The following is a 16875-nucleotide window of genomic DNA, read 5'->3' on the forward strand; positions in this document are numbered from 1 at the left end:
CATGGTGCGACTCCAGATTTTTGAGGACATGACTCTTGATAGGAAGGTGTGGAGGTCGAGCATTAGGGTTGTAGGTTAACGGGTATTCGAGTGGTTTTCCCCTTGTCCCGGTTTCCCTCTTTGTACCGACGAGTATGATAGTGTTTTGTCTAGCACTGCTAGCAATTTATGTTGCGTTTCACACTTTTGCATAATATTTGTGTTACTGCTTTTCCATTTATTTGTTGTCTCTCACGTTACTGATATTATTTTTCGGGTTTTGTTGTCACATATCTATTGTCTCTAAGCCTAGGGTCTCCCGAAAACAGTCTCTCTATCCCCTCCGAGGTAGGGGTAAGATCTGCATACATTCTACCATCCCCAGACCCTACTGGTGGAATTTAATGGGGGTTGTTGTTGTTGTTGTTGTTGTTGTTGTTGTTGTTGTTGTTGTTGTTGTTGTTGTTGTTGTTGTTGTTGTTGTTGTTGTTGTTGTTGTTGTTGTTGTTGTTGTTGTTGTTGTTGTTGTTGTTGTTGTTGTTGTTGTTGTTGTTGTTGTTGTTGTTGTTGTTGTTGTTGTTGTTGTTGTTGTTGTTGTTGTTGTTGTTGTTGTTGTTGTTGTTGTTGTTGTTGTTGTTGTTGTTGTTGTTGTTGTTGTTGTTGTTGTTGTTGTTGTTGTTGTTGTTGTTGTTGTTGTTGTTGTTGTTGTTGTTGTTGTTGTTGTTGTTGTTGTTGTTATTGTTGTTGTTGTTGTTGTTGTTAGGAATATAGGCGTTACTCTATTTTGAATAGGCGAGTAGTACTTCGGGAGAAGGTTATGAGAGCAATTATCAATTAATTAGCAACCATGAATGAATTGTATGAAAGGGAGAGTTAACTAGAACACAAAAGGATTGGTGATTTGATCACAACCCTGGAATATTTGTCTCTATTGAATACATACAATCATTTTACTGCTTGATAATTTAGTTACTACTTAGAATTATAGTTTAGTATAATCACATTCTTGAACTCGAATTTGGCTTGACTGAATAACAATCTTGGTGAATTTAGTGGGTAGTCGATATAAGTCTCTGTGGGTTCGACACCTGATTTATTATTTTATTACACAATACGACCACATATACTTGCGTGTGCGTTTGGGAGCAACAATTATCCAATTGACCTTTCAGAGTTGAAACTCTTCTTTTTAAAAGAAATCAATTTATAAGTAAAATTTCAAATAATCAATGCCATATACAAGCATTAAGAATGATTGACTTGTCTCGAAATAAGTTTGCTGGTTCATGTCCTTGCTGCTTCAGTAACACAAGCAACCTAAAGATAGTTTTTCAAAAATCAAGACATGGTTCCACTTGCCAAAACTTGGATTTGCTTTTTCTTCTTGACAAATTATCTTTATTATCCTGCTTTGAACTAATGCTAGATTTTTTCTCAAAAGATCAGCTTGAAAATAGAACTCACAATAAAATCTTTCCCCTTAAGCATAAGGTAACATCATATAATTCTTACATGTCTGGAATTAATCTTTTCTAAATCAATTAAGTGGTGAAATTCCTATTGAGCTTGAAAACATAGGTGCCATACAAGTTTTAAACATTTCACATACCAATCTCACTAGAGCAAGTCCAAAAATATTTTTCATTTTGCATGAAAATTGGATGCTTAGATCTCTCCTACAACAATTCGAGTGGTAGAGTACCTGATGAGGAACTGGAGCTTCATTCGGTCTTTACTAAACAATAATTTATTAAGCATTATTTTTGGCCTAAAGCCAGCTTAGTACATTTGATGAAATCAGCTATAAGGACAATCCTTCATTTTGCGGACCACAATTGCATATTAATTACACAATATTTGATAGAAACATCTTTTCCAATCAAATACTGAAAATGAAAAAGATGAGTTCGTAAATATGGATATATTCTGCATAAGTTTTTTAGCTACTTATCATATTTTTCTTCTCTACGTCATAATCACTTTTTATGTAAATTATTATGAGTTAATGGCTTAAAACCCCTTAAACTATCATGTCTTTTACACGTTTCATACTTTAAACTATATCTTATTCCTATTGCCCCCATAACTTTAACTTTGGAGGTTAACACACCCTCTCTTCCCCTTGACATACGGTAAAGTTTTATTAACACTTTCTTATAGGCACTAGTATAATTTGTGAAATTTCATAAACAAAAGGATCAAAAGTGTACATTTCAAATACTTAAAAGGTGGAACGTGAGGCATGCATATTTTCATTATTTATCCTTTTCGATTTTATATTAATTAAGGTGAAATACAAGTGCAATGTGCATGTGTTTTTTTGCACATAAATTACACGTGCATAGAGACTAGTATTGATAAATGATGACAATAATATTGGGGTTCGAGAATACGAATATTCCAATTGAATTACTTTTCCATTTCGAATTACATTTACAACCTTCAAACACAACCTAACTTTCTTTACTATTAAAATGAGAATAATTCATCTTTCAAAAAAAAAAAAAAAATAGTAGAAGTTTCTCAAATTTTCTACGGAAGAATAACACATTTGAAACATTTCTAATGGGTAGTAATGCTTTCATAGGATTTTTCGATCGACCTCCGTATACCCAACCTGATATGAAAGCAATTGATGTATCATAGAATCGATTAAGTGGGTAACTTCATACAAATATAAAATCAGTATTTTCAAACCTTATGTGCAAAAGATGTCTAGAGAGTCATATATCTTTCAGCATTTGTAACAGGACAAATCTAGAAGTATTAGATATTTCAAACTATCAATTTTCAGGTGAATTGCCAACATATCTTGTCATCCAATCGTTATTTGATGATCTACGCATAAATGAAAACAAATTCATAGGTGAATCACCAAAAATCCTTTATTCCTTAAATTTGCATGTGCTCGATATTAGCATTAATAACTTTTCTGGCATGTTTTCGAAGTGGAGTGATCAGATTATAGGAATGTTAGTACTTGCCATGTCTGAGAGCCAAGTTCAAGTTCATATTCACATGGAATTGAGCAATGTAACGACCCGGCCGGTCGTTTTGAGAATTAATGCTCCGATCCCCTATTAACTGCTTTTCCTGTGTTTGTTTATGCTATTGTGAGTTGCCGAAAAGCTTCGTTTGAGTTTCGGAGTATTTTGGGACACTTAGTCCTTAAATGAGAGCTTAAGCTTTAGAATTTGGACCGTAGTCGGAACAGTGTGAAGACGGCTTCAGAATGGAATTCCGTCAATTTCGTTAGCTTCGTTGAGGGATTTTGGGCGTGTTCGAATTATGTTTAGGAGGTTCGTAGTTTATTTAGGCTTGAAAGGCCGAAAATTGAATTTTTGAAGTTTTCGGATCGATAGTGAAATTTTGAAATCGGGGTTGGAATCCGATTTCGAAAGTTGGAACAGTTCTGTAGTGTTAAATGTGACTTGTGTGCATAATTTGGGGTCAATCGGACATGGTTTGGTTGGTTCCGACATCGGTTGTTGAATTCTTGAGATTTCAAGTTCATTAGGCTTGGATTGGAGGGTGATTCGTGGTTTTAGCGTTGTTTGATGTGATTTGATAGTTGGACTGAGTCCGTATGATATTTTAGGATTGGTTGGTATGTTTGGTTGAGGTCTAGGGGACCTCGGGTGAGTTTCAGATACTTGACGGAAGTTGAATTGGACTTAGGAATTTCTGAACTTTGCTGAACCTGTTGGTTTTGGACCTGCGGAGCTAGGACAGCAGGTGCAGTGCCGCAGAAGCGGGTTGGAGCTCGCAGGTAAGGACTAAGGCCTATGGGCAATAGGTCACTAATGCGGCTCAAGGACCGCATAAGCGGGAGCACATTGCAAAGAGTGGAGCGCAGATGCAACTCCTGGGGGTTTAATGAAATCTCTCAGGTGCGGGTCCCCAGCCACAGAAGCAGGACCGCAGGTGCGGCCCCATGACCGCAGAAACGGAAATCGCTGGGCAGAAATATGAAAATTGAGGATTTGAGTTCATAAGTTGGAAAATCAAATTAGAGCTCGGGGGAAGGTGATTCTATGGGGATTTTGAAGAGAAGACCATTGGATAATGATTCCTAATCCCTTTTTGATTGTATCCCATTAATCTAAGCTTAAATTCATCAATTAATTTCGGATTTGGGGTGAAAAATTAGGAGAATTGAGGAAAAGTTCTTAGGCCGAGTTTGGGGATTTTGATCGAGGTTTGTTATCAAATTTGAGTGATTTTGGTATGGTTAGACTCGTGAGTGAATGAGTGTTCATAATACGTAAGTTTTACCCGATTCCGAGACGTGAGCCCGGGGAGGATTTTTGGGCATATTTCTAATTTCTCGCCGTAGCTTTAAATTCATTAGTTAAATTAGTTGTTTGTCGTTTTATTTACGTTATGTAATTAATTTGATTAGATTTGAGCCACTCGGAGTTGGATACTCGTGGTAAGAGCGTGAAATCGGATTGATTTGAGCTGGTTCGAGGTAAGTGACTTGCCTAACCTTGTGTGGGGGAACTCCCATTAGGATTTTGATACTATTGTTATATGAGTTCCGTATACGTGAGGTGACGAGTGCATACATGTGCTAATTGTTGAAAACCCCGTTTTCATTAAGTAAATATCTGTGTTTTCTTTTAATTGAGCAATACTTGTACTGGAAGCCTCCTGTTTAACTTAGGAAAAGCATGTTTATGTGACCTAATTATCTTACTTGCATTAACTGCTTACTTGGATTCCGTGCAACATGTTTAGAGTAGAAATTCCTATTTATTATCGAATAGAACTATAGATTTCCTTCCTAAGATTGTTGTGTATTTATGTTGGGACTACCGATCGGTATTCCGGGAGATCCCCCTGCGTGTTTACTTTGGAACTACGGATCGGTATTGTCGCGCCTTATTTTTCCCCTCTGCGGAGGGAGGTCCGGGTTTCGACATTCATGGGGTGTGATAAATCCTTTCCTTTTGGGAATAGGGTATTTGAAGAGTCGTCACCTAACGGATTATAGTGCGTTAGGGCACCTAGAGCGATTAACTCTTGGATCGGTTTGCATTACCAGAGATTAGGGTAAGGGCTCAAAATGACCTCGAGAGGAAGATGTTAGGCACCCTCTTGGTCCACAACTGTGGGTCCCGACCAAACTTATATTCACAAATTAATCCAAATAAGTACTTGAAACAAATAATTACAAATAAGACATGTTTGTATGACTCAAATAATAATAAGACAGAAGTTCTTGGACAAGTTGTATAAAACAAAGTCTTAAACAAAAAGAATCTCGGGAAAAAAAGGGAGTCATAGGTTGGTTAGCCTATAGAATCACCCCACACAATGTCCGGTAAACATTCCTCAATGAGGGGATACACGTGACATTAGCACGTATTCATCATATCACATATCTACCCTTTACATCCCCTTAGTGGTCATTTAAAGCGAGTGTTTGTCAGCGACCTTTATTGCATGCTGTTACCCGTCCCTTCTTAATGGTCCTGGAGAGATTTAAGACCTCTACCTATAGGTGGTTCTAGACAGACCCCTGGGGTTCTAAAGGTGAAAATACTAAGGCGACAAGCGATAACACATAGGACTCTTAGCAAACAAGAGCAGGAAGGAGCAAATAAGAGGCTCAGTTTACCTCCACAGAAAAGGCATTTAAACAGCACGACTCAAACACAAATAAAGACCTTTTTGTTAAACAGTATCCTAAGACATAATGTCTAAGTGAATATATAGAAGACAGACAGTTTATTTTATAAACTCAGAAACAATGAACCTAGAAATTGCCTATTGATTTTTTTTAAAACCTGTTAAACCAGATAATCTAAGTCACAGAAACAATTTCAGAGTTGCAAGATTTAAAAACGTCCTACATGCTTGCCTGTACACGGAATACTAATGACTACATTTTATAGAGTAAAACAAGGCAGGTTTAAATGGACTCTTTAATCCCTATAGGCATGTTGTCTAATAATAGATTAAGGCAGTTTTTAAAAGAACTCATTTCAGGGAAATATAAACCACTTAGTTAAACCAGTTTAAAGTTAGCTAATCATTAACCGGATTAATTTATTTAAAACCAAACTAGTTTAGATCTATAGGCAGAATTTCTGGTGTTGTTCCTTATAGGCATAATATCTACTTCTTTAATATTGATTTTAAAGACTTGCATGCATGATGACAAATGAAACACACACATAAACGCTTGTTATAACAGAGATCAGATTTGGATTATATCTTATAGGCATGGCATCTACTTGAGAAGCTGATTTTAAGACTTATAAACATGATTTCTGTTATGGAATCACTTGAAACCTATAGGCATGATTTCTAACATGGTAAGACAAATATGACAAGATGTAAAAGTCCTATAGGCATGTTTTCTGCCCGTATTACCTCACAAACATGTAGCTACCCACCCTTTTCACTAATTACCCCAATATTTATTTACAAGTTATTACAGACCATATGAATGAATTACATAAGTAAATAAGAAAATAAGAAGTTATTCTATAGGGAGCCTACATATAGGCCCAGGTTTCCAAAGCCTCCAATAGCCTCAAATGCCTCAATTCCATAGACAATGTCATAGTCTAGGTGCATCAAAGTTCCCTAAGGATCTCAAAGATCCCGGGCAGTGCTTACACCTAGACTTAGTAACCAAATTGAATGAGTATAGTGTGGAAGGGCCAGCCTAAGTATGCCAGAGTTCAGAGGGTTCTCAAGAGGATCCCAAGGCAGTACACGTACTGGAGGGGGCAAAACTTATTGACTTAGGAGTAGAGTGAAAGTGCTTGACACAAGTTGAAAGGTTTTAGTGGGAAAACTGTATTAAAAGAGAAGGTTTGTTTGAAATAGTTTGCAGAGTAAAAGAAGGAGCCATGCAGTAAAATAATTTTGAAAATAGAGTTGCATGATTAGACAACAGTAAATCAAACATGAAGTCCAAAACCACATCAGCAATGTCTAAAGAGCACAAAACCAAACATAAGGAACAAACCTACATATAGGGGTGATAAAGATTGGAGATACATGGAACACATGATGGTAAACACATAACAGGCAGAAGTAATTGGTACATACATGCTCAGAAGCAATTGATCAGATATAAAGGGGGTAACACGTCTACATTGATCCTAAGGAAGGGGAGTACATGACATTCTAATCAGGTAATCATATTAACTGCAGGTTTCACAGCAGAACCATAAGTAAAAGCAAACTAGAAACAGGATGAACTGAAACAATAAAAGAACCATATTATTTTGGAACGTGAACTAAAATTAGAACATACCAGTAAAGAAGACAGTAAGCAAAAGTGAAAGAGTAGGAGAGCACAATACTTAGCCTTGGCTTGCAGCCGGCTAACTCAGAATAGTAGTAAGTAGCACAAAAGAGAGAGAGCAGAAAGTTTAAGTATGAGAGAGAGAGAGTTTTTGAACCAAAGTGTTCGTGTATTTGTGTTAATGAGAGAGTGTGTATATATAGTATTTCGAAAATTAGGTAAAATAAGGCAAGAATCATAGTAGCATAACAATTATGAAACTCAGAACCAATTAGAGCAAAATCAGGAAGAGTACTCCCTTAAATTAAGGGAATCAATTCAAACGGTAGGAACAAGTAGCATATAAGAAAAGAAATCAGTGTATGACTAATAAGGAAAGAATAAAATTCAGTAAGTATCGAGTAAACAATTAGGGCTAAATTCAGAATACTCTTAATTAAGGAAATAATCGGTAAGAATAAAGTACCATAATAGACAAGGTAGGCAAATTAGTTAATTTGAATAGAAGAGGTAGAAATTGAGGGTTTAAAGGAAGGTTTTTCACTCAAACCATAAAATAGGAAATCCAGAATCAATCAAAGGGGAAGTCATGATTCAGTATTTAACATATAAATAGAGTAAAATAAAACTAACCAGTCATAGCAAACATGCAGGTTAAACAGTATTGATAGAAAGAGGCAAATCTGAAAAATCAAGATGAACATAAACATGAAGAGATGATATAAGTTACGCATACGAATCTCAGTAGAAAGCACATTCGAAGTGAAATAGTCATAGAAACTCAAAGAAGAACAAGCTAGTCACAAAATCAAACGAAGAAACCTAGACAAATTAGGGCTTTCAACATAGGCAAGTTGAAGAGGTACTAAAATCATAGAATCAGTCGAAATATGCAAGAGATAGAAGTTTAAACATAAAGAATCAGTTTAAACAAGGTTTTAGAAGGAGTTCCGAAAACTCTAATTTTAGAAGAATGTGAAAACACTTTGAAATTGATGATTCTTGTAAAGAGTTACAAGGATAGTGTAAAACATCAAAGAAACAGACTCAAATCGTTTGAAAATAGTACAGTTCTAGGAGATGTAAACAAAATTTGGGTTTTAGAAGAAACCCAAGTAGAGATGAAAGAACATGTCTAAAATCTCAAGGATCGTAACAAGTACATTATGATTTTGCTCAAAATCATATTGAAGTAGCCAAGAACAAACCAGATGGCAAACCCTAGATGCAAGTCGGCGTGGCCTAAGGCCTTTGAACGCCTTAGGGAAGGCAATCATCGCAATAGAGGAGCCATTGGAGGCTTAGGAGTTGAAGGGAGATCACCGGAGAAGACCAGAGAAGAAAGTCGGCGGTTGAAGGAACTAGGGTTAGGTTGAGTGGTTGGGAGAGGATAGGAGATGAGAGAATACAGAGGCGGTGGTCTCTGAATAATGAGCTAGGGTTAGGGGTCGTTTGGAATTAAAAATGGTAAGAACGGACGAGGGCCGTTGATCTTTTAGATCAACGACCAATATTTAATATGGCTTTGGTCGGGTAGGCGGGTTCAGGGCTTCGGTCAGGTGTTTTCAATTTGAAATTGGGCTGCGGTTGGGTTTAAATTGGGCTACAATTGAAATGCAAATTTGGCTATATTTTAAATAGCCAATTTTCTCTATATAATTTATAATAAATGATAAATAATTTAAAATATAGGAGATCAATTTTACGCATATAATTGTAATTATACAATGGGGCTAATATTGTAATTATATGCAATTTAGATTTAAAAATATAAAATGCAATTATAAAATGCATAAAAAATATTTTAACCATATTTTGGCATAAATACAGAAATTAAATAACTAAATCACTACAACAATAATTTGAGGGATAATTATTGGGGATTTTATGAATAAAAGGGAAGGAAATAAATCAATTTAAATCCTTAAAATTATGGAAAAAATTATAAAAGCCTTGTGCATGCTTATATATGTATATATATGCTATTTTGAAGGTATTTATGCATATTAAAAATATAGAAAAAATTGGGTATCAACAGCTGCCCCTCTTTACTCGGAAAGGATGAAAGAGTTTTCGGGTAAAGAAATGACGGCCAATTTTGACCGGGCGGGATGTTTTGAAGGATAGAGGTCGGACTCCGATTTTCGAGTTGCCTATATATCCCTGATTTTACAGGAATAAGGCCATGTGTAGTTCTGGGTTCATCTGTGGAATATGCCGATGAAATTACTGTAAGAACGAACACGCGATACGGAAGCGACTACATGAGCGGTTAAAGTTGCGGACGGTTGGAGGGAGCTGGAGCGAGATCGCTCCTGCTGGGATAGTGGTTGCTTGCCGGTTACCTGCAGATAAAAGATGCTACAAACATGCACTTGCGAAAAATTTAAACATGATGCAAATTCCTTTTGGACCATGAAGGTTGTCTTCAGATGGTTAAAGATGATGTCCTCAGAGCATGAAGTCCCGAGCCATGAATTGTTTAGTAAGGGATTCGCAGGCCATGAAATGATGTTCTCGGGCCATGAAAATGGTGCCTCCGAACCATGACGCCTTTGAATAATGATATGCAGATTTGAGAGATCCTCAGCCTATTGCATGGTGTCTTCCGGCTATGAGGATGATGCCTTTTAGACTATGACGCCTTTGGATAGGTTGGCGATATTTCAGCCATGATGTGCAATAGTCATGATGTCATCAAGACAATGATTAGTCTTGTGAAATGGAGGGCAGAGCTTAGCCCGATTGGAAAGCAAATAGCTAGTAAAATAGAGCAATATCTGTGCAAAGAGGGACAATGCTTAGCCCCGTGCAAGTGAGGAGGCAGAGATTAGCCTCATGCATGTATGGAGGCAAGGATTAGCCTCATGCAAGTATAGATTCAAGGATTAGAATCATGCAAGTAGGGAGGCAAGGATTAGCCTCATGCAGATAGGGAATCAAGGATTAGACTCATGCAAGTATGGAGGTAAGGATTAGGCTTTTGCAAGTATGGAGGCAGGGATTAGCCTCATGCAAATGTGGAGGCAGGGATTAGCCTTATGCAAATGTGGAGGCAAGTATTAGCCTCATGCAAATATGGAGTCAAGGATTAGACTCGTGTAAATATGGAGGCAAGGATTAGCCTCATGTAGATAGGGAGTCAAGGATTAGACTCATGCAGATAGGGAGTCAAGAATTAGACTTATGCAAGTGGGGAGTCAAGGATTAGACTCATGCAAGTGGGGAGTCAAGGATTAGACTCATGCAGATAGGGAGTCAAGGATTAGGCTCATGCAGGTATGGGGCAAGGATTAGCCTCGTGCAGGTAGGGAGTCAAGGATTAGACTCATGCAGATAGGGAGTCAAGGATTAGACTCATGCAATTAGGGAGACAAGGATTAGGCTCATGCAAATAGGGAGTGAAGGATTAGACTCATGCAAATGGGAGGCAAGGATTAGCCTCATGAAGGTATGGAGGCAAGGATTAGCGTCATGCAAGTATGGAGGCAGGGATTAGCCTTATGGAGTTAAGGATTAGACTCATGCAGATATGGAGGCAGAGATTAGCCTCATACAAATATGGAGGCAAGGATTAGCCTCATGCAGAGAGCAAGTAGTAAGTAAAAGTAGCATATGTCTTAGCTAGAGATGTATTCGATGTCTAATGGCCTGATTGATAGTCAATTATCTTTGTGTATACATGTTTTGCGAGTGCTATCATTACGTCAAATGTGCATCCGTTAAAAGAAAAATTGTAAGTTTTGTGAGGGGGAGATTGGTTTGTGCTTCGTTCGCTGGCCTTGCTATGCTCCATTCTGAAAGCCCCTTTCAAGTTTCCTTAAGTAACACCTGACTTTTATGGAAATAGAGTTTTTCAAATAATACGCAATTGTTGATAAAAATAGAGTTATTTCAGAAAAAATAGATGAACTAGTGACTGTAACGTATCTCAAAGACATTGCAGCTCTCTTATGTCGGAATTTTGAGGGCCCTCCTAAAAATTACCCTAGTTTAGTAGATGATCCTTTGGTTGTTTGCAGATAATGGATCTTGCTAAATCTTCTTCGGAATTATGAGAATCCTTCTCAAAATTCTGCCCCAGTTTCTTAACTAATTACTGACTGTCTGACACATGTTGGCGTTGACTGGACTTGCTCCGGAATTTTGAGGGTCCTCCTCAAAATTCTGCCCCAGTTTCTGCTCTTGGGGGAAATGAAAATTTTATTATGATATGACCAAACCTATAAGGCTGCCTACGTATCCCCTCTTAAATGGGAATCAGGTCAAGCAAAGTTCAATTATATCAAATGAGGAAATGTAAAGTATCTAAGCATAATATCTCTTTACTGCGTCTGAATTGATCGGTTTTGGCCAGACCTCTCCGTTCATTTCTGAGTGTATGAGTGCTTCTCCTATTAGTACTCTATAAACCATGCATGGACCTTGCTAGTTGGGAGAGAATTTCCCTTTGGCCTCATCTTGATGTGGGAAGATTTTCTTCAATACCAACTGTTCTGGTGCGAATTGTCTTGGTTTGACTCTTTTGTTGAAATCTCTGGACATTCTGTTCTAACAAAGTTGGCCGTGACACACTGCGTTCATCCTCTTTCCATAGATAAGGGCCAATTGTTCATAGCAACTCCTTATCCACTCCGCATCACTGAGTTTAGCTTCCTGTATGACTCTTAAAGAAAGAATCTCCACCTCGGCTGGGAGGACAGCTTCGGTACCATAAACCAACCTATAGGGAGTTGCCCTGGTTGATGTGCGGACCGTGGTGCGGTACCCCAATAGAGCAAAGGGTAATTTTTCATGCCAATGTTTGTGGTTCTCTATCATTTTCCTTAGTATCTTCTTGATGTTTTTGTTGGCGGCTTCTACGACTCCATTCATCTAAGATGTGTAGGCTGTGAAATTCTTGTGCTTGATTTTGAAAGCTTCACATATAGCTTTCATTAGATCACTGTTGATATTGGCAGTGTTGTCAGTAATAATGGACTCGGGAACTCCGAATCGGCAGACAATACAATACTTGACAAAATCTGCGATGACTTTCTTGATTACAACTTTATAAAATGCAGCTTCTACCCATTTCGTGAAGTAATCAATGGCTACCAGAATAAACCTGTGTTCGTTTGAAGTAGTGGGATCAATCAGACCAATAATATCCATTCCCCAGGCAAGGAATGGCCAATGTGAGCTTATTGCATTGAGCTTATTTGGCGGCACTTTTATCATGTCGGTGTGCACTTGACATTGAAAGCATTTGCAGACACACTGAATGCAATCAGTCTCCATGGTCATTCAAAAGTAACCTTCTTTGAGTATCTTCTTAGCCAAGACGAAACCATTCATGTGTGGACCACAGGTCCCAGCATGCACATCCTCAAGTAGCTTAGAAGTTTCCTTTGCGTCGACACATCTTAGTAAACCCAAATTATAGTTCTTATGTACAAGTTTTTACCGCTGCGGAAGAAGTGGTTTGACAATCTCCGGAGCGTGCTTTTCTGGGTGTGATTTGCATGCTCCAGGTATTCTCCTTTTGATAAGTATTCTTTGATGTCATGAAACCAAGGCTTTCCATCTACTTCTTCCTCGACATGAGCACAATATGCTGGCTGATTATGGATCTTCACCAGAATGGGATAAATGTAATTCTTATCTGGATGTTGTATCATGGATGACAAAGTGGCCAATGCGTCGGCAAACTCGTTCTGAATTCTGGGCACATGTCGGAATTCTATCTTTGTAAACCTCTTTCTCAATTCCTGCACATGGTGCAGATATGGCAATATCTTGGAATTCTTGGTGGCCCATTCTCCTTGTACTTGGTGCACAAGCAAATCTGAATCACCGATCACCAGCAGCTCTTGATTGTTCATGTCAACAGCCATATTGAGCCCTAATATGCAGGCTTCATACTCTGCCATGTTGTTGGTGCAGGAAAATCTGAGTTTAGCAGATACCGGATAATGCTGACCCGTTTTTGATACCAAAACTACTCCAATTCCTACTCTTTTGAAATTTGCGGCTCCGTCAAAGAACATCCTCCAATCGTCATATTCTTCGGTAATGTCTTCTCCTACAAATGATACTTCTTCATCAGGAAAATACGTTTTCAAGGGTTCATATTCTCCTCCCACCAGTTTTTCAGCAAGGTGATCTGTCAATGCTTGTCCCTTGACCACCTTCTGAGTTACATAGATGATATCGAACTCACTTAGTAGTATTTGCCACGTAGCCAAATTCCCAGTAGGCATGTGTTTCTGAAATATGTACTTTAGAGGATCTATCCTGGATATGAGGTATGTAGTGTAAGCACAAAAGTAATACCTCAATTCTGGGTTGTCCAGGTCAAAGCACAGCAAGTGCGTTCAAACAGAGAATACCGTGCTTCATAAGGTGTGAACTTCTTACTCAAGTAATATATGGCTTGCTCCTTTATTCTTGTCTCATCATGTTGTCCCAAAACACATCCAAAGGCTCCATCCAATATAAATAGATAAAGTAGCAAAGGTCGTCCTGGTTCTGGCGGGACCAGAACTGGTGGTGTGGACATGTACTCCTTGATCTTGTCAAAAGCTTTCTGGCAATCCTCAGTCCAGCTTGTTTCGACATCCTTTCTTAGCATCTTGAAGATGGGTTCACATATGACTGTAGATTGTGCTATGAAGCGACTAATATAGTTGAGACGTCCTAGGAAGCTCATCACATCCTTTTTGCTCTTAAGTGGTGGTAACTCCTGAATAGCTTTGACTTTAGACGGATCCAGTTCGATCCCTCGACGACTTACGATGATCCTAGTAACATCCCTGTGGGAACCCGAATACACACTTTGTGGGGTTCAATTTCAAATTGTACCTCATTATCCTATCTAAGAACTTCCTTAAGTCTGCTATGTGATCTACGACCCTCTTGGATTTGCTAATAACATCGTCCACATACACCTCTATTTTCTTGTGTATAATATCATGGAAGATGGTTGTCATGGCTCTCATGTAGGTGGCCCCAGCATTCTTCAGACCGAATGGCATCATTTTATAATAATATACACCATATGGTGTAATAAAAGTTGTCTTCTCTGCATCTTCTTCATCCATCCAAATCTGGTGATAACCCGCGAAGCGATCTACAAAGGATTGGAGTTCATACTTGGCGCAGTTATCGATCAGGATATGTATATTTGGCAGTGGAAAATCGTCTTTGGGACTTGCTCTATTTAAATCCCGATAGTCAACACGTACTCTAACCTTCCCATCCTTCTTCAGAACTGGCACAATGTTAGCTCACCAGGTTGGGTACTCAACCACCCTGAGAACTTTAGCTTTGATCTGCTTGGTAACTTCTTCCTTGATTTTCAAGCTCATGTCTGGTTTGAATTTTCTGAGTTTCTATTTTACTGGTGGACATATGGGATTAGTAGGCAACTTGTGAGCCACTATGGAAGTGCTCAAACCGGTCATGTCATCATATGAACATACGAAAATTTCCTCGTATTCTTTTAGGAAACGAATGTACTCTTCCTTTTCTATTGGTGACAAGTGAATGCTGATGCAGGTCTCCTTGACGGTCATGGCATCTCCCAAATTTACTGCTTCGGTCTTTCAAAATTTTCAACCTCCCTGAAGCATTCCTCGGGTATCTCATCTTCTTCCTCTGAATCACTATTCTCATGTTGCGTTGTCTCGTTACATGTAACAGTCACTAGTTCATCAAAAAAGTAATAATAACGCTGTGGAGAGAAAAAACGTAAAGATAGTAGTGAATAATAAAGAGCAAATGCATTTGATTAAAACTTTGAAAAAGATTGTTCAGACAAAGCACGGCTCAATGAATCAAGCATTTATTTTGAAACAAGTAAAGATTAAAATGAAACTACAGGAAATTTTAAATGCCTAGAACAGCTATAGAAGTAAATTCTGCCAAGCTACCCAGGGACTCGGCGGGCTCGGGATGGTGTAGCGGTCCAGTTTCTGAGAATAGCTCCCTTCGTCACAGTTTGAATAGTGAGGCCTTCTTCCTCCTCATTCTCAATTATGGCACCACAGTCCATGTCCTCATCTTCCAAGAACAAATTCTTCAAACCAGCTAGTGCTTCTTCTTCTACAGTCCCCCATATTGTGTCGACCTGGTAGAAAGCTTGTTCCAAACGTGGAACTAGCTGCTCAAGAGGGTAATATGGTCCACGCCATGGAGGCGATCAATTCCTTCACTCTTGCCATGTGTACTTGTATCCGAGCCCAAAAGTGGTACCATGATTTTTCAGCTGTATTGGCTTGGTGATACCTTGGAGGTTCTTTCCCAACCCTTTGTCGGGTTCATATCTGAACCATGCTAGTATGCTTTCTATCTTGTTACTCCACCACTTATCCTTCTCAACGGTATTGATCCATTCGATGTGATGATAAGTTTCCCCTCCTAGCCTTCTTCTATGTCTAATGGCCAGGATGGTTTGACTAGTGTAGATGGAATTACTCCTATCTCCGTGAATGATCACCTCATGATGGTTCCATTTGAATTTCACGGCTTGATGTAATGTGGAAGGCACGACTCCAGCAGCATGGATCCATGGTAGGCCCAATAAAAGATTATATGAGGCTGGTATGTCAAGCAATTAGAATTCAACGCCGAACCAAGTTGGCCCCATCTGCAAGCAAAGGTTGATTTCTCCGATCGTGGCCCTCTAGGACCCATCGAAAGCCTTCACATTCATGCTTCCTACCCGTATCTTGTGGAAACCTTTGTCCAACCTCTTCAGAGTGTCTAATCGACAAATATTGAGGCTCGAACCTCCATCAACCAGGACCCTAGCAATGAACTTGTCTTCGAATTGCACTGTGATATGCAATGCCCGATTGTGATTCAAACCCTTGGGCGGTAGCTCATCTTCGTGGAATATAATCTTATGACTCTAGTACTTTCCCAACCATGTTGGCCATTTCTCCACCAGTGATGTTATTGGGTACATAAGCCTCGCACAACACTTTCATTAAGGCGTTCTTGTGTGCCTCTGAATTTTGCAATAGAGACAGGATAGATATCTGAGAAGGGACTTTGTTCAGATGGTCAACAACAGAGTACTCCTTTGCATGTACTTTCCTCCACAAGTCATCTGGCCCGGTCTCAATGATAGGATTCCTAGTAGTGGCCTCCTTACTTGAACCTCCCAAGTGTTCAGGTGTATAGACTCTTCCAGTTTTAGTCATCCCCTGTGCAGTGTCAGATTCCTCTATCTTGGCTTTCCCTTTCTGCCGAGCCTCGACAACATAATACCAAGGTATTTCTTTTAAGTTGAATGGGGGTGTGGTTGATACCGTCATAGTAAAAGGTGTGACCACTTCTACTTCAAAGTGAGCGGAGGTGGTTGCGGGTGGAACCACTTCCACCTCGAATGGGACTGGTGCAGTTACCTCAACATCAATTGGTGCCTGAGTCTGAACTACAATGGGAGTAAGTGTGACTGCAACTTTAAAGTTGTCGCCTTCTCGAATAAGCCCGATTGACCCCTCAGGGTCCCATTCTTCATTTGTTTCTATCACATGTACACCATCACCTCTATGATCAGGGAGGGAATTGTTGCAGACATTAGGTGTGGCTTCCTTTGCTTATATGACCTTGTTATCAATTAGCGTTTAGATCTTATCCTT

Source organism: Nicotiana tabacum, chromosome 7 (assembly GCF_000715075.1).
Source record: "Nicotiana tabacum cultivar K326 chromosome 7, ASM71507v2, whole genome shotgun sequence".
Taxonomy (NCBI): Eukaryota; Viridiplantae; Streptophyta; class Magnoliopsida; order Solanales; family Solanaceae; genus Nicotiana; species Nicotiana tabacum.